The sequence below is a fragment of the Cavia porcellus genome, unplaced genomic scaffold, assembly GCF_034190915.1.
Source record: "Cavia porcellus strain 051 isolate PalLab524CR breed Dunkin Hartley unplaced genomic scaffold, mCavPor4.1 scaffold_4, whole genome shotgun sequence".
NCBI lineage: Eukaryota > Metazoa > Chordata > Mammalia > Rodentia > Caviidae > Cavia > Cavia porcellus.
Window position 1 is genome coordinate 9,232,524 of NW_026947487.1, and position 24,016 is coordinate 9,256,539.

General features: G+C 45.5%; 1 protein-coding gene and 1 long non-coding RNA gene across 4 annotated transcripts in view; one reads left to right on the forward strand and one right to left on the reverse strand.

Annotated features, from left to right (window-relative positions):
* The window catches only part of Thsd4 (thrombospondin type 1 domain containing 4), a 537,636-nt gene that overhangs the window by 306,335 nt on the left and 207,285 nt on the right, over positions 1 to 24,016 (reverse strand). The gene's annotated exons all lie outside the window — the stretch shown is intronic.
* On the forward strand, positions 1,444 to 4,054 carry LOC134475561 (uncharacterized). Its single transcript, XR_010046729.1, has 2 exons — positions 1,444 to 1,738; positions 3,734 to 4,054. It is a non-coding gene; the product is annotated as an uncharacterized LOC134475561 (long non-coding RNA).

Consider the following 24,016-nt stretch of genomic DNA (forward strand, 5'->3'; position numbering starts at 1 on the left):
GTGAAGTCCATATGAATGGTTCACCGAAAGCAGACAGTCGCATGGCAGTCAAATTAGATAACATAAACTGGGAGGAAATACACATAAGCTCTCCTAAGCCTTTGGTCTACACCATACTGGGCCCATCCTGTTTGGGTCTTGATAAAGGATGCATAAAGGCAAATGTTCCCTAACCTGCATGGGGAGATTGCTGAGACTGTTATTCATTCTGTTTTACTCTTTTACCCTTAAAAATGGAGCTAACACCTTACATTTATCAGAAAGGCTACTTCTAAAAACAATACAGAACAGAACAAGTGCAGGCAAGGAGACTGGAACCCTTGTATACTGTTATTGTATACTGTTGGTAGGAATGTAAAAAGGGAACAGCTAGTATGGAAAACAGTAAGGCAGTTAGTTCTCGAAGAATTAGAAATGGAAATACCATATGGTTCGGCAATTCTACTTTTGATTGTATATCCAAAGAACTGAGAGTAGTCTTTGACAAGTATTTGTACACTCATATTCATAGCAACATCATTAACACAGCCAAAAGGTTGAAGCAACCATGGATCTATCAAGCACTGAATGGGGAAACAAAATGTGGTATAAAGAGCCGGGCGTGGTGGCTCATGCCTGTAATCCCAGCACTTGGGAGGCTGAGGCAGAAGGATTGCTGCGAGTTCGAGACCAGCCTGTGCTACAAAGTGAGCTCAAGGCCAGTCTGAACTGCATGGCGAGACCCTGTCTCAAAAAGACAAAAAAAAGTGGTATAAACACAATGGAATACTATTTAGTCTTTAAAGAGAGAAACATTCAAATCCATGGCACAGCATGAATAAAACTTGAGCACATTATGCTGAGTGAAATAAATCAGTCACAAATGACAAACAACATACGACTCTATTTCAGTGAGGTATGTAGTGTGTTCAAATTCACAGGGACAGAAAATAGAGCAAATAATGGTTGCCAGGGGCTAGAGAAAGTGGGAAATGGGGAGTTACTATACAATGGGTACGGAATTTCAGTTCTACAAGATGAAAAGAGTTCTATACAACAACATGAATGCCTGCACCCCTACTGGACTGTACATTTAAAAATGGTTAAAAAGGTAATTTATTTACTTATTCATTTATTTTTGTCTTTTGAAACAGGGTCTCACTTTGTAGCTCAGGCTAGTCTCGAACTTGCGACAATCTCCTGACTCACCCTCACGAGTGCTGGGATTACAGGAGTGTGCCACCCACCATGCCCGGTTTAAAAATGGTAAATTTTATGTTATGTGTATTTTACAATTTGGAAAAAGGAAACCAATATGCCATGAGCATTCAAAACTGTCAATACACACACACACACACACACACACACACACACACACACACATTCCAAAGGAGCTAATGAACAGATTGCTCTTAATAAAACAAGTAATTAAAACTGAAGGTCAAACTCCAGGAGCCAGGCTGAGCAGTGAGTCAATCTGCTCTAGGAAGACTCGCTTTTCTGGTTTCTCTTCTTTCCCTTTTCATCTGTAGATGGACAACCTGAAAAAGCTAAAAAACAAAAAGCCTTCCAGAAAGGAACACACTGGAGCAGAGCGAAAACTCAGCCATCCTTTGGGAATGAAGATGCTGTTACAAACCCAAAGACAATGAGGCGAGTGTGAAGGCTGCCAGGTTTCCCACGGGTCCAGGAGCTGTTTTCATCTCCCACCTTGCTCTCCTGCTGCAAAGTGCCCGGCACACAGTGGGTCTCAGCGCTGGTGAGTAACGGAGGAGGAGGGGAAGGAACCAACCCGCTACCCAATGGAAATCTAAGAAGCCCTCGAGAGTGTTAAAAACCCATATTGATTGCCTCCTTCTGGACAAATGCAAACAGATGATTTATACGAAACAAAGTCAAGTCAGTTCTTGTGAAAGGCTCAGGTTTTACTGAGAACGTGTGATATCCTGAGTGCAGGTTTGATTTGTCCTCTGTGTATGTGAGGAAACCACAAAAACTATTAGCTGTTGATGGTCAAATAACAAATGTCTCCACTTGTCCCCAGAGAGATTAAGTAGCCTTGGGTGGACAGAAAAAATAGAAGATCAAAAAGTCCAGCTATGCCTGCCCTGCAGGCGACAAGAGGTTACCAGGCCTGGGAGGATAACCTCTGCTTGAACCAAGAGGGAGATGAAGAGAGGTCCACCTGTACTGTTCTTCTGAACCTTGTTGGTCAGGATTCTATGCGACATGCCTGAGATTCCCTGGCCAGACCATAAATATTTATTTATAAGCCTTTGCTGTATACACAATTAACAAGACTCTTTAAAAAATTTTTTTACAATGATAACACAGACATGAAATTGGTTTGGCATGAAATTGGTGTCTTTGTATGACTGGCACATTTTTGGGAACATCAGGCAGAACCAGCTGACATGATTCATACCCTTTGACCCCTCCTTCCCCTTCCCCTTTATTCCACCACTAAATCCTGGAAAAGACCTGTCTCTACCTCCTAAAAACATAGATTTGAATGGATTTGGAGTTCTTTTGATTACAGTCATCAGGAAAAAGATGCTGGGGGGAAAAAAACAAGTTCTAAAAAAACAAAAATCCCCTTTAAGCCTGGGCCAGTGTTGCCTTGTCTACCGCTACTCCCTGCATAAGCCTTGGCTTTTGGGATCCTTTGGTTTGGAGAGAAAGACTCACTACAACATCCTCAGTGGATCTGAAAGTGTTTCCCCAACACCTGGATCACCCAGACAACGCTGCCTGTCAAAAAGATCCCTTTCTATAACTCCCCAGGCTGGGCGTTTAATGTTAATGAGTTACTCCCGCCCCAACACCACCCTCCAGAGCACAGCTATTCAGTGCTCCTACCGTGTGATAAAAGCCTCCTGCCCCAGTGCTCAGAAGCCCAAAACAGAAAGCAAGCATGCTGCGACAACAACTTGACCCTATGCCCAGGACCACGAGGGAATGTCTAGAGACAAAACCCTGGAACCCCAACTCCTAACGTAGCAAGTACTGTAATGCAAATGTATGTTGATTAGAAGGCAACAGAATGCTTTTCTGTCTACAGTTTCCAAACACAGCCTTTGAAAACAAAAGCTCCCCAGACAAGGAGCCATGCGGTTAATGCTTACATTATTTAGAAAGCTAACCCTCGGAATTAGAAATCGGAGTCTCACTTAGTTTTTTAAAAGCGCTAATGATTTAAAGCTGGTGAGTCTGCACGTTTCAGGGATCCTCTTTGCCTCTCACTCCTGGTGCTGTTCTAGAGAAGGTGAGGGGAGTTGGGGACTGGGTCTACCAGTCACATTTCTCTTTCATGTGCTAACATCTCCACCTGCTGGAAATTCAGGCATCTGTAAACAATGATAGTTTAATTTTTCTGTAAATCAAAGTCAAATTTGCATTTCCGTTTACTCTTTTATATGTGTCATCATTTTATTCACACCACAGCCCCCTTTTCCTTTCCCCAAAGGTCCCCAAAGATTTCTATTCCCATGGCCTTTGCAGTACCTTCCACACTATCTCTGGGTCCCCCCAGGGTTGGACCTGTGCTGACCCCAGAAATAGTTCACCTTGAGGCCCAAGTTTCCAGTCCTCCTTAGACTGCATCCTTTGAATTCTGATCTAGCTGTTCACAGTAACAGTTCCTTGATTTGGCTGGGCAAACTGTTCAGTACCTGCCTGTTTGTCTTCGATTTTTGAAGCAAATAGACCCTCAAATCTCTGGGCTGCTACCCTTTTGTTTCTGGTGTTTCCACAGTTCTTGCTTTTTGGGCGTTTATCCAATAGGATTGCACAGCCACTCAAGGAACAAGAGCCTGCTGACACTTTGGATCTTAATGTGCTGAAAGAACTTTCGAAACGGAGGCCAAGCGGGAGTCTTTGGGTCTTTGGAGGCATCCCTTGGAGGGGAAACTGGACCCCAGTCCTTTTCTTTTGCTCCTTGGCTACAAGGCAAGTAGTTTTGCATCCCTACCCCATAAAGACTTGAGCCATCACAGGCCAAGGCAACAGAGCCAAGTGATCATGGACTGGCACCTGCAAAACTGTGAGCCAAAATAAACTTTTTTTTCTGGCATAAGTTGTTTATCTCAGGTATTTTGTTACAGTGACAGAAAACAGAGTCCCAGGAAATCCTATTGTGTACCAAATCAGGGCCCCTCTTTTCCACAAAGAGCACACAATTTCTGTCATATCAGTTTCTTCATTTGCTCCTTAACCATCACTTTCCTCTCCTTCCTCTTCAGCATGATCTCCACTCTGCCATTCATTTTTTAAATGGGAACTCAAAATTCTATGGACAGAGCTGTGGTTGCTCATGTTACACTCACAGCTTTCTAGGCCTCTCTCTTTCCCTGAACAGGAAGGAGGTTAGAATGGCTCTAGTCTATTTTACATATGCAGGACAGAGAAAAAGGGCATGGATATGGGAAGAAGCCATGTGCCTCACATTGGCATGAAAAGTGCCTTCTTCTTAGGAAAGGAGGGCTGGGGTTGGGCCAGCTGGTGTGACAATAAAAAAAGAAGAAGCATGACATTTCAGAGAGCTGGGCAGCTCCACCCGTCCCAAAGGAAAAGCTGGTGCTGCAGAGGTGACTGCCTTGTCCTTGTCCTCCACCCCCATCAACTGCACTAGATCCAAACAAAGCTTGAGACAATCAGAATAGCAAAGGAACAATACCAGCTCTCTCACACCACATCTGCCTAATCCTGCAGCAGAAACCTTACAAAGCCTGTGACCCCAACAACTGGCGTAAATCAAGCTCTCTTCTGAGACCTAGGAGAAAGAATTAGGGTGACTAAGCAATGACTCACAACAATAAGAGATCCACTAAAGCCTATGCTTTCAGTATGGCTAATGTCTAGGCTTACTGCAGCAGGAAGCAAAAGCATAATGGAGCAGAACCTTGCGTCTGGCAAGACTGACTCTAGCACTTAGCACCTTACACACAGAATTGCTGCAGTGTGTTGGTTTCTTGCCCTTCGACCTGCTGACATTCTGAGCTCCCCAAGAATGGTGGAACCATTCTCCTTCTAGCCACGACACCTTTGTGTCCCATGGCAGGTACCCTATAAATGCTGGCTGAACTGGAAGAGACCAGCCAGAGTCCTTCTCTACAGCCTGATGTGGAGAAAAGCTGGCTGACAATCTCCTTGCCAAAGTCCTGGCCCCTCACTCATCGGAGGGTGTGGGGAGCTCCCCAGGCCACCTTGCTGGAGGCTTTCCAAGAAACATGCAAAGCTTTCCTCCTCCCTCATATCCTCCCTCCTGAGAGAAAACTGTCACAATGCACTGATACTGCTAGGAAAAGCTGCTTTACCACCATCTACCGCAAAGTGGTCATAGTTAAAGATGCAAATCATTCCTGTTTAGAGTTAACATAGTTATGGCAAAAATACCCTAAAGTCAAAATAATACAGATGCCTATGCTGCCACTGGGTGAAGAACGACTCGGCCACTATGTCAGAGGCAAATGGCAGAACAGTTTATGTTCTACTACTTTCATGTTGGCTTTCAGAAGTCATTGATGGAAAGGTGTGTATCAGGGAGGTGTGTGTGGGTGTGTGTGTGTGTGTGGGTGTGAGAGAGAGAGAGAGAGAGAGAGAGAGAGACAGCGACAGACAGACAGACAGACAGACACAGACACAGACACAGAGAAACAGAATCTGAATGAATGGAACGAGTATGATCATAAGTAGGGGATTTTAAAGAATGATCTCTCTGTCACCAAGTTCCAGGCTCAGAATGACCTATGAATTTGCCAGTAAAAGGGTCTCCATGAAGACAGTCAGGTTGCACACGCACCCCTGGATGGCCCATCTCTTTCTCTTTTCCTCTCCGTGATATCTTACTGTGGAGCAGCCCACCAGACCCCAGCACCCTCTGTGCCCTCTGCATTCCACCACTGCTACCTCCTGGCACCCTGCGCTTGGGCCGCTCCCTTCTGGTTGGCGTCTTCACCCGGCCCATGCAGCCACCCTGGAAAGCCAGGCCTCACCTCCACAATGGCTCTCTCCCTTCCCCGCTCCTCTTTCCTGCACTCTCCTGTGGAGGGGAGACCCCCCCTTATCTGGATCAGCCTAGCCCTCACACTCCCCATGAGGCCTGCCCAACACTCTGTCCCTGTTCTTGGGCCACCCCACTCCCCTCAAACTCACTGACTACTAAGCTCGAGTTCTGAGCTTCCTCTCGCTCTGCTCTTCTCTCTTTCTACGATGCTATTCTTACTCCAGTGTCCTGACTCGCCTCTGCCCTTCCCACTGCACCGAGTCAGCCACCCTGCGTGCCCTCTAGGGAGCCCGCAGCATCCTTTTACATCTTGGGCTTCTTCTATGTCCACAGCCAGTGCTGTGTTGGGCCTGAATAATGCAGTGGCCACTGCTTGGTCTTCCCTGCATGCTCTCTTAGATTCAGACTCCCACAGTGCCTCCTGGAAGCATCATTGAAAGAGTTTTGCCCTAGAATAAGTTACAGGACATTATGGCGGTGGAAAGCCAAATCAGGGATATTTACCCTGAGGTCACTTCCTCCTTCCCCTATTACAACTTCCTTTTCCTTTCCCAGTGCAGGCGAAGAAGATTCCAATCCGCTCCTCTCATGTCATCAATGTTGGCCCTAAGCACCACCCAAAGGTTACATATGTCCCATACTCCATATCTAGGGTAGAGAAAAAAACCCAGACCCCTCCCAGTTATGGCTTCTCTCCACGTCCTTAGGCCACTTTAACATTTTTTTTTTTTTTTTTTTTGTCTTTTTCTTTTTATTGGTACCAGGGATTGAACTCACGACTGCCTGCTTGCAAGGCAGGTGCTTATGCCGCTGAGCTAAATCCCCAGCCCCCACTTTTACTTTTATATTCTAGTCCTTTATTGTGCCGAAAAGCTCCTAACAGTCCCACTGCCCACCAGAGCCTCTGTTGGTCCCTCCTGCAGCGTGAAGGCCAAGCTCCAGAGCCAGGAGACTGGAACTATGCACAATCTGATCCCAGCAAGTGTGAACCAGCAGCCAATCCAAGATGTTCTTAATGCACCTGACCTCTCAGTTTTTCACACTGTGACCACAGTGCCTCTGCCTCTATGAGCCCCATCACTAGGACTCCTCTCTTAGATAACTGGAGCAGCTGGCCACGGCCGGGACTACCATGTAAACACCTGCACAACTGACTGCGGTGAAGAGTTTGCAAATGGCAGCAAAGAGAATGGACTGGTTTTTCTCAGCACACATCAGTATTATGCGTGTCCAAGGAGAGAGCTGTAGGATCTGACCTGCCCAGAGTGGGTGGTCAGAAAATGGTCACACTCAGAACAAGGGTTGGGGGCATCGGTCAAACATTGACAGGGAAGGACGTCAACCAAGACTGGAGAGGGGGAGGGTATGGTCATACGGACAGGTCCAGCGCAGATGCAAAAGACCCAGTGACAGCCACACTAGTGTAAAGGGGTCAAGGGGCAGGGCACATAAACAGGGCACACAAACAGGGCCTGAGCTGGAAACCCAGAGCACGACGGTCAGAACAGAACCCCTGGGCAACCTTCAGGCCTGAGCACGGGCTCTATTGCATCCTGCATAAATTCAGGCCTGGTTCTAGAAGGCAGAGGGCAGTTGCAAGGTCCTGAGGACTCCTTCCTCCTGCTTGGTGGACATCACTAAGCTCGGTCATGGTACCTTTCACCCTGGACACAGTCATGGCATCAGAATCCTTCACACAAGAGCTCTAAGCAGCCACTACCAATCAACTGAAAGAAGCGTGTGAGATTAATTCCATTTGCTGTGCCTGGCCTCAAAGTCACCAGCATGGCTGAGGGAGTCTATGAGAGTTCAGTGGCCACTTGGATAGTTTATTAACCCCTATTTCCAGCATCCCCCTCCAGAGTCCCCGAGTTAGCAAGGGTAGGGAGAGCATGGACTTTCCAGTAGTACTGATGGTTCTAGCCGAGGGACCACACTTTGAGAACCACTGCCCTAGGGATCCATGTCATTTCTGCTCTTGTTCTTTTTGTTTTTTCATTTTTTTATCGGTACCAGAGATCAAACTCACGACCACGTGCTTGCAAGGCAGGGGCTTATGCTGCTGAGCTAAATCCCCAGCCCCTCCGCTCTTGTTCTTTTTTTTTTTTTTTTTTTTTTTACTGGTACCAGGGATTGAACTCATGACCACAGGCTTGCAAGGCAAGCACTTATGCCGCTGAGCTAAATCCCTAGCCCCCTCTGCTCTTGTTCTTAACTGAGCCCTCAGGGCCAGCTGCAGTCCTTTTCCCTGGACTTGAAATAATCCTCCATCTCCACTCAATGAGGACATCATCAGTGCTGTTTACAGAACCTGTCAACAAACAAGCATTGTGCCAACAGTGACATAGGCAGGCAGGGTTCTTGTTCCCACAGACATCACACTAAGGGCCTGGAAGACAGGGTGAAGACATAAACATCTGAAAAGGCAGTTACGACTCAGTGTGAAAAGCTGCAGAGGAGGAAGCAGAGGCAGCTGTGGGGCGCCCAATCCTGGAAGTCAGGGATGGCTGCTTAGAGAAGGGCACACAGATGGGGGCCCTCCGGGGCGAGAAGGCAGTCAGGAAGAGGAGGAGCAAAGATCACCCCTGCCTTGGGTTGCTCGCCTTTGCACACTCTGTACCCTCACCCCACGCCCTGCCTTCCCTCCTCGTCTAAACAGGAGCCTTTCTGCACGAGGACCTCATCTTTAATCTCCAGGGTATGCCGGGGGAATCTGATTAGAAAGTTTTATTCTATGACTCAGTACACACGTTTGTAACAGTTTGGAGCTGTTCTGTTTAGGAAGGAGCAAGAAAGCAAGAAGGCAAGTGTGAAAAGAAAATTCCCTCGGTGGGTCATGGCTCTGAGGATGCTCTAGTGACCTCAGGGCAGGTGACTGCACATTAGGCCCCTCAGCCCACTCTGCCTCGGCCTGCTGTGCTCACATTCACCCAGCAGCGTACGCTGTGATTAATGGTCTAGCCACCATCTGTGAGTAGTATCTTGCTTGAGTAATCGCTTGTCTAGAGGATTGTTTTGCACATTTATAAACAGATTGGGCGTTTTCCTTCACTGCCTTCGTTTTGAGTGACTAGGCTGACCTCATTCCTGCAAGCAACCTCTTTCCTAGAATTAAAAGTGTGAAGGTCAGGGCCATTAGTCACTCTTGAGCTTTGTTCCACAATGCAGCTCTTTGGAGCTACAGGGAAGTCCAGGAAGCCACGCTGATGTAGGATTGGTAGAACACGATTCCTTCCCGAGACCACCATTTTCTCACTTGGCAATTCACACAGACATTTTTTGTCACATCCCTTTTGGTATTGCACTGACTAATCCCTAAGAAAAAGCCAGTTAACTCACAAATATCCACCACCATCTCTTCCCATCTCATGTCCACCTTTTTCTCCTCTGAAGATGGCCCTGCCTGACACATGCTGAATGCTCAACAGAGGGAAAATGGATGTAATACCTACGCTACCCAACTCAAAGATGTGTTACGCTTTCCTCTATGTCCCCCATTTGAGAGCTCAACCATGCCACAGCCAAGGGCACTGGAAGGACTGCAGCACCAAGCTCCAGAAATGCGTCTGCATCACTTTGCAGAAGGACACAGCATACAGCCCGTGTGTAAGTAGCTGTTTTCAACAGAAAACACAAGCTAGCATCCTGAAGATCACTTCTGACCTGGTCTGTCACTGAGCTTGGTCTGGGGTTCCTGTAACATCCTGAGCAAAGAGTTAACCCGGGGACTGTACAACTGGTTATACAGCAGCAGTTGTAGCTGTATCCAGAGTGGCTGAATACAGGGACCAGTGTGCAGACTCTGTGTATGTATCATGCTTTCTCTAAGAAACCCTTGCTCTCTAGAGGAACACCCTCCTTCACAAACTGCTTCTGACCCTCAGGATAAAAAGTCACAGACCCACCACAGAGCTGTAGACTTTGAGAAGAAAATGAACTGGAGAACATCTACCCGTAGCCCTGGATTTAGGGAGAGGCAATAAGCTGGTGGCAAAATTGGACCAAAACCTCAAGGGTTCTGGCTCACCAACTGTTTCAGAAACAGAAAGAAGTGCTCACCACCAGGTTCTAGAGGGCTGCAAAGGACTTCCTGCTGGTCTGGGAGGTGATAATAAAGATGCACCAGGCTTCAAGGTACCATCGGGGCTCAGTAACCATTTGTGGTTTTGGTCATAAGTGCTTCCCAAATGCCCACTTCTTTATTCTGAGATAAGGTCTTGCTAAGTTGCCCAGGACAGCTTCAAACCTACAATCCTTCTTGCCTCAGCCTCCTGAGTAACTGCGATTACCGGCACATACCACTGTGCCCAGCTTCGTTCATCATGTGATTCTTAAATCCCATCCTCAGTTTGAGGATAGAAGTTTCAAGAAAGTGGAACTTCAAAGAGCACTTTTGGAGAGAACCATGCCAGCACTGCAAGGCCAAGAAATGGGTTCTTGTGAGAGAGGACTTTTGGGGTGATTGTTGGGGACTTTGACCTGGTTTCCCTGCAGTGTCTTGGACCTGGATCCCTGTGTTTACTTCCAGCATGGAAAATCTAAAAGACCAGCTGCTGTGATAGAAGAGGAAAGTAGTTCCTGCCAGGCACCATCCTCCTGGACATGGTCAGGACAAAGGATCTGTAAGTATCTCTTGTGGACCAGACAGAAGACCAGAGATGTGCTGGGGAGATAGCCAGGCCAGACTGGTCTGAAATTCCATGCACAGAAATGCATGGCAAAGGGCAAAACCCCAGTGCAGAGGGTCCCACTAGTGGACCACTGAGAACAACAGATCTGGAGAAAGGACAGCACCAGGGCGAGGAGACACTGTGTGGCTGGGGGAGATGCAGTTTAGTGTGCCTGGTCTGGGCTGCCAAAGAGTCGAGAGCAGCCCATGACAGGAGTCCCTGCTGTAGACCTTCAAGCCCGCCTGGCAAAGGCATCTAACAGCGCTCAGCAAGCAAGGACTTTCCTGCCGCTTGGTCACTGAGCCAGGGAGGATGTGTGACCAGAGAGGAACAGGGAACCAAACTCTCCTCCCTCACCTGGAGCAGACTCTAGCTCAGAGAGGGGAGCAGACTCAACTTGAAAGAGAGTCAGAAGCTTTGATTAGACACACACGGGGCACACTGAGAATTGAATTGAGTTCTGTGTTGGCAACTTCTAGGGTCCTGGGGGTGATCAGAAAAGTAATGGGACTATCTGAGTTTTTAACTAAGGGCAGTGAAACTTCTACTGAATTACTGTGAAAGGGAGGGAGGAGACAGAGACAGACAGGTAGATAGAGCAAGAGAAGACAGAGATTATAATTATATCCCTTGAGTTTCTTATCTAATTTGCTGATTGCACATACAAACTTTATCTCCATTCCAACCAGGGCTCACTTGAGGACCATGTGATTCCAAGGGTCCAAAGGAAGCAGAGAGCAGAACAGACAGCCTTTCAGTTTATAAAATCTCTTCCCTGCCCTTTACCTACCCCACCCCCATATTTCCGTCAGCAGAGTTTAGGCCAGAAGCTCTGGGACAGAGAAAAACATGCTTGATAACCAAGAAGGGTTCCAGGAGACACGGAGAGAAGCTTCATGCTCTCCCTGGGTAAAAGGCAAACATGACGGGGAGGGATTTCTGTGTCCCAGAAGGGGAGAGAGGACAACCATGCAACCATGACGACAGGTAACAGTACCAGAACTCTAAGCAACAAGAAGCAGCTGATGGAGTGGAGGGGTGTCCTGGGCTGAGGCTCCTACCAAGATCATGCTTGGACCACTGCCTATCAGCCTTTCTCCTACTACACCAGCAACAGCGACAGGCGGGGCAGATGACTGCCACAGAGTCAGGACACCACAAGGGCTGTGTTTGCTCCCCTGGAAACCCTTACACCAAGTCCTTTGTTGCTTGACATCCTGTCAAGCTTAACATAAGCAGGTCATGGTGAGGAGAGAAGATACAAAGGCAGAAAGGAGATGAGGAGAAGGTAATGCTAAAATTGTTTCAAGAAAATTGCAGCGTCAAGACACAATCAAAGTCACCAAGGGTTACAATTTCTTTTTTTGCCCCAGGCCTGTTTTTTCTTCTAGGGTCTTCACTCCTAAATTACTAAGAGCTTTAGAGACTGTAAACTGGGAGCAGTGCTTCTGATAGTGTAAGCTCACAGATTCTACAGGCTTCCACCCTCCAGGATAAAGCATTGTTAACCAGGCACTGTACCTCTAAACTTCCAACACGTGCAAGTAGTTTGCATGTAAAATAGCCCACTATGGATAACCAGATGAACACTAGGAGCACACACCCTAAATCCTCTGTCCTGAGGATACCCCGTGCCCAGTCCCAGATTCTAAGGTGCCTCACCCTGGAGCACTCACAGTCCTTTCTGAGTGTGTGCTTCTTTGATGGGCTTAATAAATCTGCCCATGCCTCTCACTGACAAATCCTGAGGTGCTTGTCCAGGATCACAGTTGAGCAGGTTGAGGTCTTCTTTGGGCGGGACCTCTCTGGACTTCATCGGGTGACTATGAGATCTGTGTGTGTGTGCGCGTACATGTGCACGTGTAGGCATAACAGAAGAGAGGGAGTGCATTTCCACGAACTACAAGTAAAATGTAGCAAAAAACATCATTTCCAATAATCCAATAAATGATTTTTATATTGTTTCCAAGAGAGAAAAAATCTGGGAGATATGGTTCAGGTGTCAAAATAGAAGAGTTTCTAGTATATTCCATTCTTTAGGTGGCTGCAATGGCTCAAAATATTTGTGGTTACAGCTACAACAAAAACTGCAATTTAATAGAGCTTTCAAGGACCATTAATTCGCATGCAAGTTCTATGGTAAGCCATACCCAAAGAGCTTCAAACAGTGTCACACTGTGTCTTGCTCACTCTGTCCCCAAGGCTGACACACACAATGAAAAGAATGAAAATAGAATGGGATGATAACATGGAAATCTTATGAAGCTTGCAAGATGTAGAAAACATCTACTCTTTATTTATCGTAACTTGACTTAGAGATTATGTCCTCTATGAAGCTTCCAAAGGAAAACTAGGCTTTACTGGAACCATGACCTGCAGTTCTGTGAGGAAGACAGCTAAAGAAACCAAAGTCCAGAAAGATGAAGTAACTTGCAGCAGGGCACATACAAATACAGAGTAAAATAGAAGGTAGGTAAATAGGAAGCAGGGAAAAGTACAGTGGTACCTAGTGAGTGCCCCAGATGGAAGGTGAGGAGCCAATGTTTATTACAAATGGCTATGATCAGGCAAGGGGCTAAGAATCAAGTCACTGCCATTTAATACAACGGCCTGTGAGACAGTTAATATCCCTCTGCCGACCCAGTCAAAAAATGGGAATGGAAACAACAAACACTATTCAGAAGAAGAAGTTATAAAAGGCCAAAGTATACATGAATGAATTCTCATCACTGCTGGCCACAAGAAAACGAAAATTAAAAATATACTGTTTACCATCTTACGCAAGAAAGACTGGCTATCATCAAAAAATCTAGAAATAAATGCTGATGAGGATGCGGGGGAAAAAGGAATCCTTCTGTATTGTTGGTGGGAGTGTAAAGCAGTACAATCACTGGAAATCAGTGTGGCAATTCCTCAAAAAACAAAAACTAGAAATTCTATTTGAACCAGCTTTCTGCTTTCTAAGTATCTTACCAAAAGAACTAAAATCATCATATCACAGGGTTACACACATACCCGTTTATAGCAGCACAATTTAGAAAAAGTTAGACCTTCGAAACAACTTATATATGTTCATGATCAGATGAATGCTTAAGGAAAATGTAGTCCTGTAGTATTAACACACTGGAGTACTATTCTGCCTTAAAAATGAACTCGAGGCATTCATAGGTAAATAGATGCAATTTGAAAATATATTAAGTGAAGTAAGTCAAACACACAAGTGTAAACCATGGTTTCTCCTATATGAGATAAAAAATATAAACACAAATACAGAAAACAGATAAACAGGAAGTAGGGAGAAGTGTAAATAATTCCATAAACTACCTATTTTGATATTTCAAAAGTATTTTTCTATATATACTAACTCATTTCATTTATATTACTAATTTCTCTTAGCTTACTAAAAGGAAAGCTTGGCATTATCATCTGTACGTTTCTTTTTTTTTTTTTTGTGAAAAAGAATCCTTTCTGTCTATGTCTTATACTCTGAGCAACTACTTTGAAGGTAATTATATGGTGTATTAACTATTCTTATTCTCTTATGAGTTTGTTGTGAAATTTTGTTTTATTTTCACATAAAATAAAAAAAAAATTCCTCAGCTATCACTGGACAGGTCTGAGGAGGTTCCCCCTCCTATCCTACCCATAGAATTGAGTTGCAAGTTCACTGATTCCCATCATGGAAGAAGAATTTTCAGGATATGTCGGTAGGAGGCACAAAGAGATTTATTAGGCAGAAATTTTAAAAGTACACACTCAAAGAAATAGAGCATGGGCCCTTGTGAGTCAGAGAAACTTGATGATCTGTGTATTTTTATGGTGTCTTCAAGATGAATGATCCAGGAGGTGGATTCTTACAGGCTGTCAGGTTGAGACAGGAGATTAGGGTTTGGCCAGCTGGCTGGACAAGCGGGTGTGACCTGTCTATCACAGAGACCCAGCACACGCGTGCAGAATTTCCAACCCTGGCACCTGATACCAATCAGAAAGTGCTCTCCTCAGTTAATCTGACCCTCAGATTAAGCAGGTTGTGATGGGACATCTACATCTGATGTCAGAACAGGAGATGCAAAAACAGCTGCCATTAATCTCATGGCCATGGTAAGCTCTCTCGGTGGCCCACACTCACTCTGCAGAGCTACTTCTTTTCCTGCCTTTAATAATCCAAAACCTTGCTATCTTTTGTGTGCAACTTAGCCAATTCTTTGTTCAGGACAACAGAAACTTGGTTCTAGAAGGATCTCACAGCTCCCCAGAAGTCCAGTAACAAGGTCCCCCATCTGGCAGGCTAGGTTAGTTTGAAGTTGAGATCTGCTCCCCAGTAATACTGCTGCTTCCTTGAGGACAGGTTCTATGGAAGGAAACACGATGTACCAAGTGAAAAGCACAGGCCCAGGGCTCAACTTACAGACTTACTGTACCTTTAACACCTTTAGGACTTTCTTTTTATATTTAAGTGAATTTCCCAGAAAGGAAAAGGCTTGAGTAACTTTTTTGTTTCTTAAAAGTACAATGTTAAGTATTTCTTAAAAAGGCAAGCAAAACTCCAATTTTTTTGGTCTCATTTTAACCTATCATTAGTTTTTAAATTCTATCTCATTACTACAAGTGAGCAAACCAGCCCGGTCCCGCCCAGTGCTGCAGGGATGGGATGGCGAGATCTGAGATTTGGATCCTGTGTCATTTCCACCCATGCTGCTGCCTTGTCTGTAATTGTGCTCTCTGCCACACCTCCACTGGCCCTCCCTGGGTCCTTGCCTGGATTACCGCTGCCAAGTGACCCTACCTCCACTTTGCTCCACCAGACTCCACAACCTGTGACAGCTGGCTATTGCCAAACGGAGCGCACAACACCTAGATTTCACCGTCTTCTTAATGAGCGTTGTGCGACTATATGGAGTGATTACCAAAAGACGAAACTGTGAGAAACCTTGAAAACAGCGAGAAAAAACTGTGAAGCATATTTTCTGGGGAATAACAAGGCATTGTTTCAGGAAGCATTTCTGGATCATCAAATTTTATAGGTCTGAGCCTCTCCTGATTTTCAACTGAGCTACTTTTACAAACTCTATAAATTGTAGAGGCTGATAGTAATGCAAATAAACCTTATCAGTGGAGATGCAAATGTAAGCCTTGCCTGGTTGGGGGGGGGCAGTTTTACTGAGATGGCACATTTCTGTCCGCATCCTCTGTATGTGTATGTGCCTGCTCTCTTGGGAAAGCTGGTTCCTTCTGTCATTAGTGAGTTAAATAAAATCTGGGGTTTTTTTTTTTTTTTCTTTTTTCTTTTTTGAGACAGGGTCTTGCTATGCAGTCCAGGCTGGCCTCAAATTGGCAGTGATCCTCCTGCCTCAGCCTCTCAAGTGCTGGGATCAAATAAAATTTTTGACACATGTTCCTTTTATATTTGAAAGAGAGCTACAACTTTAACTAAAAACATTATTCTTCAATATTTTCCACTGCTGCCTGGATTATACTGTTGTGTCCTGTTTTGGGTTTGGTTTGGTTTTCTACTCCATTCTGTTCCATTCTCTTTCATTCCATTCCATTCTAAAAACATAGGTTGTTCATTCCTTTCCTTTGCAGGTGCCTCTTCCTGAGGACCCCTCACCCCACAACACACACAGATTCACAAGTGCACACAACAAAAACAGCAGCCTCCTTTCATTCAAGGAAAGCAGGGGAAAGGGAATACAGGGATGAATGAGATGAAGGACAGGAATCAGTGAGGTGCTGTATTACCTCAGATCTGAGCTCTTAGTGTTAATGGCTTATTGGCTATAATTTTTTGCTACTTTTGCCTTTCATTTTTTAAAATAAAAGTCATAGGGTTCAAAATTCAAAAGTACTACAAGTAAACAGTGAAACAGTGAGCACTTCTGCACCCCCGCTACTCATTACTGAGAAAAATATTAGAAATATTCTGTACTTCCTCCCAGAGATTGTTAATATATATCGAAGAAATGGATATGGGTATGTTTCCTCTTTTAACACATACTTTTTTGTTTACTCAACTTTATTTGGGAAACCCAGCCAGATAAGCATATCTAAAAATTTTTATTCTTTTTAGATTTTTATAGTATTTCTTTGTATAGATGAAACAGTGATTGGCCATTTTTTCCTCTACAGAATTTAGATCATTTCTGAGCTCTTGCAATTACACAGAAGACTACAATGAATTACCGTGCACATTTGTTGCTTCCTCCAAATATAAGAATAACTGCAGACTGAGAAGGGGAGTTGTTGGGTCTATGAGTATGTGCACTGGTAATTTTGATAGACAATGATAAATTGCTTTCCCCAGAGAAGGTCCCCAAATGATAGCTCCGCCAGCCACGTGGGAGGCCCAGACCTTGGCTACCATGAATAGTGAGCCTATTATATCTCTGGGACTCGGAGAGGCTGTAGACTCTTAGTGTACTTTTAAATCTCACGTTTCTGATAACGAATGAAACTGAGTGTCTTCTTATACACTCAAAATTTTGTATTTGTATTTTTAAGAAATATATATTTTAAGTACATTTTGGTCCACTTTCTTTTAGGTGGTTGACCTTATGAGGCTGACATTTAAAAATTCATCTACAGGGGCACAGCTGTGTGGAGTCTGTAGACAGAGAAGTCAGCTTACCCAATGGTCACTTTAAACTCTTGTCTAGAGAACAGACTTTGTTAAAGGACTGTGCATAGTCTTATCCTTCAGTGGCTCCCCACTAACTACAGAATCAAGCCTAGGCCCCTTAATACCATACCCAAAGGCTGCATGGGCCCTGCCCCAAGTCCCCAGCTTTCCCCTCTTCGTCTCTCTGGTCATTGCTCTACCCTAGTATCCTTTCCCTGCTTAGGTAACTCTCTCTTCAGACTTAAAGATCTAATTTAATCTAAGACTTAAAGATCTAGGTAATACATTCTCCAAGAAATTCTCCCTGAACCCCAAATTATGTTCTATGCCTCTTTGCTGTACTGCCCAACCCTCTGCACATTTCTATTAAAGTGATCTCTGCAGGATCCAACTCCCTTATGAAATATAGTGGCATCAAAGCATACAGACACTGGGTCTTCTTCGTATTTCTAGGTCTGGGAAGGAAGCTTATAAAGCATGGCCTGGCCTGGAACTACCTAAAATTGACGCTATGATTTGAAATATGCCCTCTCAGGCTGCTGGTTGCTGCCTCTGAGAAATGAAATGTCTCTGAATGATTTCTAAAGTCCCTCTCATATCTATAAACAAGAGTCTGTAGCCAGAGCAACACAGTGCCCTGTTTAACAGCAAGCTTTTTTATAGAAGTAGGAATGTACGTGGAATGTTACGTATGGTGCGTAAGTCAGTCAGTGTTACGGTTTGGATCCAGCACATCCCCCAGAGTCTCCTGTGTGCGGAAGGTCACTGGATCATGGGGCACTGCACTTTAGCAGGTGGGGCCTGGTTGGAGAGGAATTCTCAGGGGGTGTGAACTGGAAGGATGGATTATTGCCGCTGGCTTCTCCCTTTCCTCTCTAATTCCTGGCTGCCATGGGTTGGGCGACTCCACCAGGCCCTTCCACTATGGTTTCTGCCATGGAGCCTGCCAACTGTCGACTGACGCCGTGAGCCAAAATACACCTTCCCTGCCCTTTAAAGGTTGTGGGTGTTGGGCATTTTGTCCCATGAGCGGGCAAGTATATGACATTTTATCATCATCAAGGGGCATGTACTGTACCTAATTATATGTACCACGCTTTTATAGGCCAGTGTCACAGTAACTTCATATTAGCATCACTATGACACATGTGAATACAGCCTTACAGTACAGCTTTAGAAAGGTCAGGTCCTCAGTAGGCTGTAGGAGTAATTGCATATGTATTGCATATGTGCTCCATCCTTGATAGAAACGCTGTTCTAAAGTACGCATTACGTGAGTGATAGGAGACACTTTTCGAACATTTGACATGCATTATTTCATTTGCTCTTCACCATTATCAGAGGGAAACATTTTTTGTGTCCATTTTACAGCTAGGGAACCATGGCCTAGTAAAAATCAAATTCTCACCCGAGATGATATTTGTTAATAAGTAGTTTAGCCAGGATATGAATTTATGAAATCTGGCTCCAGGAACAAAGCTCTTGAAAGGCTCATGCTTGTTCCTATGACACCCAGTGAGGACAGGCCAGACCAATCTAAGGAAGCTAATTAAAAACCTATCGAATGGCATTTCTGCAGGACAGACAGTCCCAAGCCTCATCTTATTACACTCCACAGTTAAGCAGTTACTAACAGCTACTAAGCAGTCTCTGCAGGAATAATACGGAGGTCTCACTGTAGAGACAGCCTTGCCCTGGAACTCCTCATTAAACCACTGCAAAGAGAAGCTTGAGGCAGGGTTCGAGGAACAGCCCGGCAACAGGAGGGAGGCTCCCACACAGCTCACACGAGGCAAGACAGACACCCCTGAGGGTCCCCAGCCTAGTGTGACTCAGTCTGCCGAAGCCCAGAGAGGGGGCCACGGGGAGGGAGGTGGGAAGGTACCTGTCTGGGAGAGGGCACGGCCCAGCAGAAGCTGTAACAAGGATGCTTCACCTCCACGGCCCCCTAACTGACAGCAAAGCCACCTCTTGGGACCTTGCCAAGCTGGAGGTATTTGGTAGGAATCATGGCCCAGAGCCCAAATGAGTGCTTTCTTTCCAACCTCCCTCTTCAACCCCATTACGGCAGTATGAAGGGGAACAGGAAAAACCTCAACACAGATTATTTTACAAAATAACATAACTCAATTATTTTCAGGCGGCAGAGGGGGAAAATCCATTTCTCGCCACATTTAATTTTCTCACTCTCTTTCCTTTATCCTTCCCAAGTCTCTGTCCCTGCATCTGGAACGTGATCCCGTTGTGCGCTGCTCTCCTCTCTGCCAGGAAAGACTCCGGTTGCTGGACTCTGCCAAGGCTGCAATCCAGCCCCCCGCCCTTATTCAAAGGGAAGAGAGAGAGGAGCAAGCGCCAGAGTTCCTTCACCTCCCCACTGCCTCCCTGGGCCTCCGTACTTTGTCCAGTCCAGCAGCTGTCCTGCTGCTCAGAGCCATGCAGCCTATGCCCTCTGGACTAGATGCCTGCAAGGAGTCCCTGTGCTGCCACGGTGACTGGCACACTGAAGAGCCCTGTCACCTCCCACCTGGCCAGAAGGTAGCCAAGGAAACGCATGCTCAGGGGAGCGGGTCACCCCAATGACATCTGAGGGACTGAGGACACACACAGTGGGACTCTCAACACCCTCATCAACGTGACATTAGAGTCACTGCCACACACATGTCCCCTAGTGGGCTGCCACCCACACAGGGGCCACCAAATCCTCAGCGTTGAGCAGTGTGGGGAGAGGCACCAGGATGCCCCTTTGCGTGCTCTCCATCCTCCACCTGCGGGTTAACCATGAGCTATCACTGGTGTGGCAGGAGAAGACACTGGGGCGTGAGCAGAGTGGCAGGGTCCAGCGTGTCTACTAAGCGCGGGAGCTCAGACACCAATCAGTTCCACTGCAAATCGACAAGGAAAATGTTGCTCACAGTTCCTGAAGTTTGGTGCCTCTCTCTCTGCTGCCCCCCCCCCAGGGGCTAGACCTGACTGTCACCCTGTGCACTCACTGTACCTTGGCAAACAATGCAGCCAAACTGTGGGAAGAAAGCCCCACAGAGGAAGGGGCTGTGAGTGTGGAGATGGCAGGGTTGGGCTGAGGAGGGCAGCTCCAGGCTGGGGGACTCCGGGAAGCAGATGAATCACCCCAAGAGAAGAGAATACGCTTCACAGGCTGTGAGGAACCAGCTTTCTTTCTTTCTTTTTTTTTTTTTTTTTTGTCTTTTTTTCCTTTTTTGTCGGTACCAGGGATCGAACTCACGACTGCCTGCTTGCAAGGCAGGCGCTTATGCTGCTGAGCTAAATCCCCAGCCCCGGAACCAGCTTTCTTACACAGGAAGAGTATCCTGCCAAGGCTCTTTTATTCTATCCTTCTTTCCTCCTTTCCTTTCTTTTTTCCCTTTTCTTCCTTCCTTCTTCCCATTCTTCTGTCCATCTGTCCAGCAGATTTTCTTTGAGCACCTACTATGTACCACATATTATTTTCCTAGTCTCTGAAGACACAGCCAAGAATGACACCCAAAGGCCTTGGGATGAGGGCATGGGAGACTGAACAATAAGAATAAAAGTGCCTCCTCCATATTTCCTGTGCTAAATGTGGGGGAACCGGAGCAGGGAGTGACGGCAGCAGGCATCTCAGGCAGTGGCTCACAGAAGGACTTTGAACCCCTAGAAGCCACTACGTGCAGAGATGAGTCATCGGTGTCACTGGTAAAAGAAGCAAATTATAACTGATTAGAAGAACCTAAGTTAGAACCCTTAAGGCTCTATTCTCACACATTAAAAAAAGTAAAAAAACAGTAAACAAACACCGCTCTGTTGCCTAACCCTGGGTCCTGTTGGTCCAAACTAAGTTGAGCAAAAGCATCCTTCTTGGATCCTTTCTATCCACCAATTTGGCTCTCTGAGGTGCTGGCCTGACTGCCCCATGGACATTTCCAGCTGAGCACATGCTGAGCCAGCAGCTTCCTTCTACCACCTAGCATCTAGTGGTCCAAGACAATATATCACATAAGGTGTGATCAAAGAAACCTGGTACGTGTTTAACTTGGTTAAATTTTCATCACAGTAAACACCACATTGATGCTCATTATTCCCCCTTAAAAACCCTCACCCTTGCTTCAAACCTGTTTCACTCATCATTCTTGCCACTTTCTGAGGCGATTGGGAAGGCTCTTTTGAGAGTGCCTTTAGTTACACTTCTGTGGCTTCCCTGATGTCCTGAATTGAATCAAAATGTTTACTTTTCATGGTCATTTTAACTGGGGATATGCCCGATACAGGGAATAAAGCAGATGAGGACACATTGTAATATTTTTGAGCCCACATTTTAGTTGGCTTTTAGCATGTGTTTTAATCACCTCAGGAAGATTCTCATGAATGAGAACTTCCACCACTCTTCAGAAATTAGCAAGAAGGATGGGAAAAGTATGGGTAAAATAAGAGTAAGTATTCTGAGAGGGATTAACAGGAATGTTTCTCTTACTGTGACAAAGTTGTAAAATTTACCGTATTTTTGATCATCCCTTTATTAACTTTATTAACCTTCCTCTGGGCACCACTGAACAACATGTAGTCCAAGAAGACATGAGCTACCAGTCCACACTTGCTGCAGGAACAAACAACAGACCAACAGGCAGACAGGGAATTCTCACGCCAGATGGGACAACCTGGGAGACATTGCTCTAGAACCTCCTGTGAGCAAGTGTGCACACGTGCGTACACACACGCACACAGTCACATATGAAACACTCAAATTTCAAACTAGCCAGAAGAAAGACTTGCTCATAAGGTCATCAGGTCTGGAAGCCAACTTCAAATAAAGAAGAGCTCCTTGGTGAATTGGGTGTAAGAAGGCCAGGATTAACAGGCACCTTCTGCAGTGAACATGTTATATATCAGCCTTTTACTGCATGTAGTTTTGCACCAAAAAAAGCTTTACTTAAAAAACATGATTTAATCTTCAAGGCATTGAAATCACCATAAAGAGGACTCTTATCCCAAACAAGGTGATGGGTATGAAAGAAGCTAGCTGGCTCATGGCTGGCACCTGGCAAATGTGCTTCCCACTTTTTTGAAAACAGGGCACATTTCCATATTGAAACAATAAGATTCTCTGGAAGAAGGGATGATAATCCTCAGATGCTACAGATTTATACACTTCCCAAACACAAGTATAGCTACCATCTAGGCAAGGAAATGCAAGGATGAACAAGAGGACCATGTAGTTTCCTGGAGGAACATCATACAAAACCAAGTGCATCAAAGATAACCAGAGTTGTTGGGCACAGTGGCACATGCCTGTAATCCCAGCACTCGGGAGGTTGAGGCAAGAGGATCACTGTAAGTTCGAGACCAGCCTGTGCTCCAAGTGAGCTCAAAGCCAGGCTAAACTGCATAGCGAGATCCTCTCTCAAAAAGACAAAACAGCAACAACAAAAACAGAGTTGTGTGTGTACATGAAAGGTGCTGGCCATTATCCACTGTGACTTTGTCTGGGCAATGATGGAGAATTTACCCTAGACCAGGGACACTTAGAGACAACTGAGTCTCCATTCATTAAGTCTGAATGAGTCATGGGGCTGGTTCAAGGCTGCACAGCACGCCCCTATGCTTTTTGATTGACTCATTCTATGCTCATTAGCAGCTATGGGGACAGAAATAAAGTTAGAGCCCAAAATGACTAAAGATGAGGCCTCATGAACCAAGCTCCATGGCATCAATTTATAGGCATCCAGTTAGTTGAATTAATAAAGGAAGAGTTGCTAGGCATGGTGATACATGATTGTAACCCCAGCTACTCAGAGATCCTGTCTCAAAATAACAACTGAAAAGGGCTGGTGATGTATCTCAGTGGTAGAGCACTGTAGAGTTCAATTCCCAGCACTGCAACACACAAGTACTACTATGTACTGTTTGGACAGGTGTGACCTGGAGTTGAAATGAAAACTCCAAGGTGGTTTCACCACCCTTATCTAACTAGGTCACTCCACAGCCATTCTGATCCCTGACGTCGCCCCTCCTCTTGGCCTCTGGACACTTTCCCCTCTAGTGTCCCTTATGCTCCCTGGCTTCTCCTCCTAAGTGTCCTTCATCAAGCCCTTTTCCAGCAGTTCTTGGGGCTTCATTCACAGATTCTCACCTCCTCAACTGTCAGGTTATTTTATCCGCTCCCTTAACTTACATCAGTTAGCTCTCATCAACCGTTCTTATATAGTCTCCCACATTTATGAAGGAGTGAACTAACACTTAGGAGTCACATAAGCAGTCAGTGGCAGAGATGGCACTTTAATTCAAGCCTGACTTTCGAGCCCAAGTCACTGCAAAGTCACTGGAATTCTATCATCCAAGCATTAACGAATTACTGGTGACATACAGTCTGTGAATAACCAGTAAGTCAGTGGGTCCTATTACTTTGGGGCCTAACAGACCCACTTTGAAACTTACAGGATGACATGGATTGTCTGTACAAAAGCTGAGTATTTGGACGTTATTAACAGAGAAAACATTTTGTGTCCAATTTAAAGGGTGCCCCGAATGCTGTGGAAACTCCTCACTGACTCCCTCTGAGTCAGGGGCCTTTGACTTAAGAAGTGGGCCTGTAAAGACTCGGAAAATACTTCTGTGGTTTTAAAGAAAACCACAGTCTGGGCGTTCTTCATCTGCTCTGACTTGCTCTAATGAGCAAACTGACAACTGAAGCACTTCATGGATTGTTTTGCAACCCGATGAAGTGCTGGCTAATTAGAATTGGGTCCTTGGCTT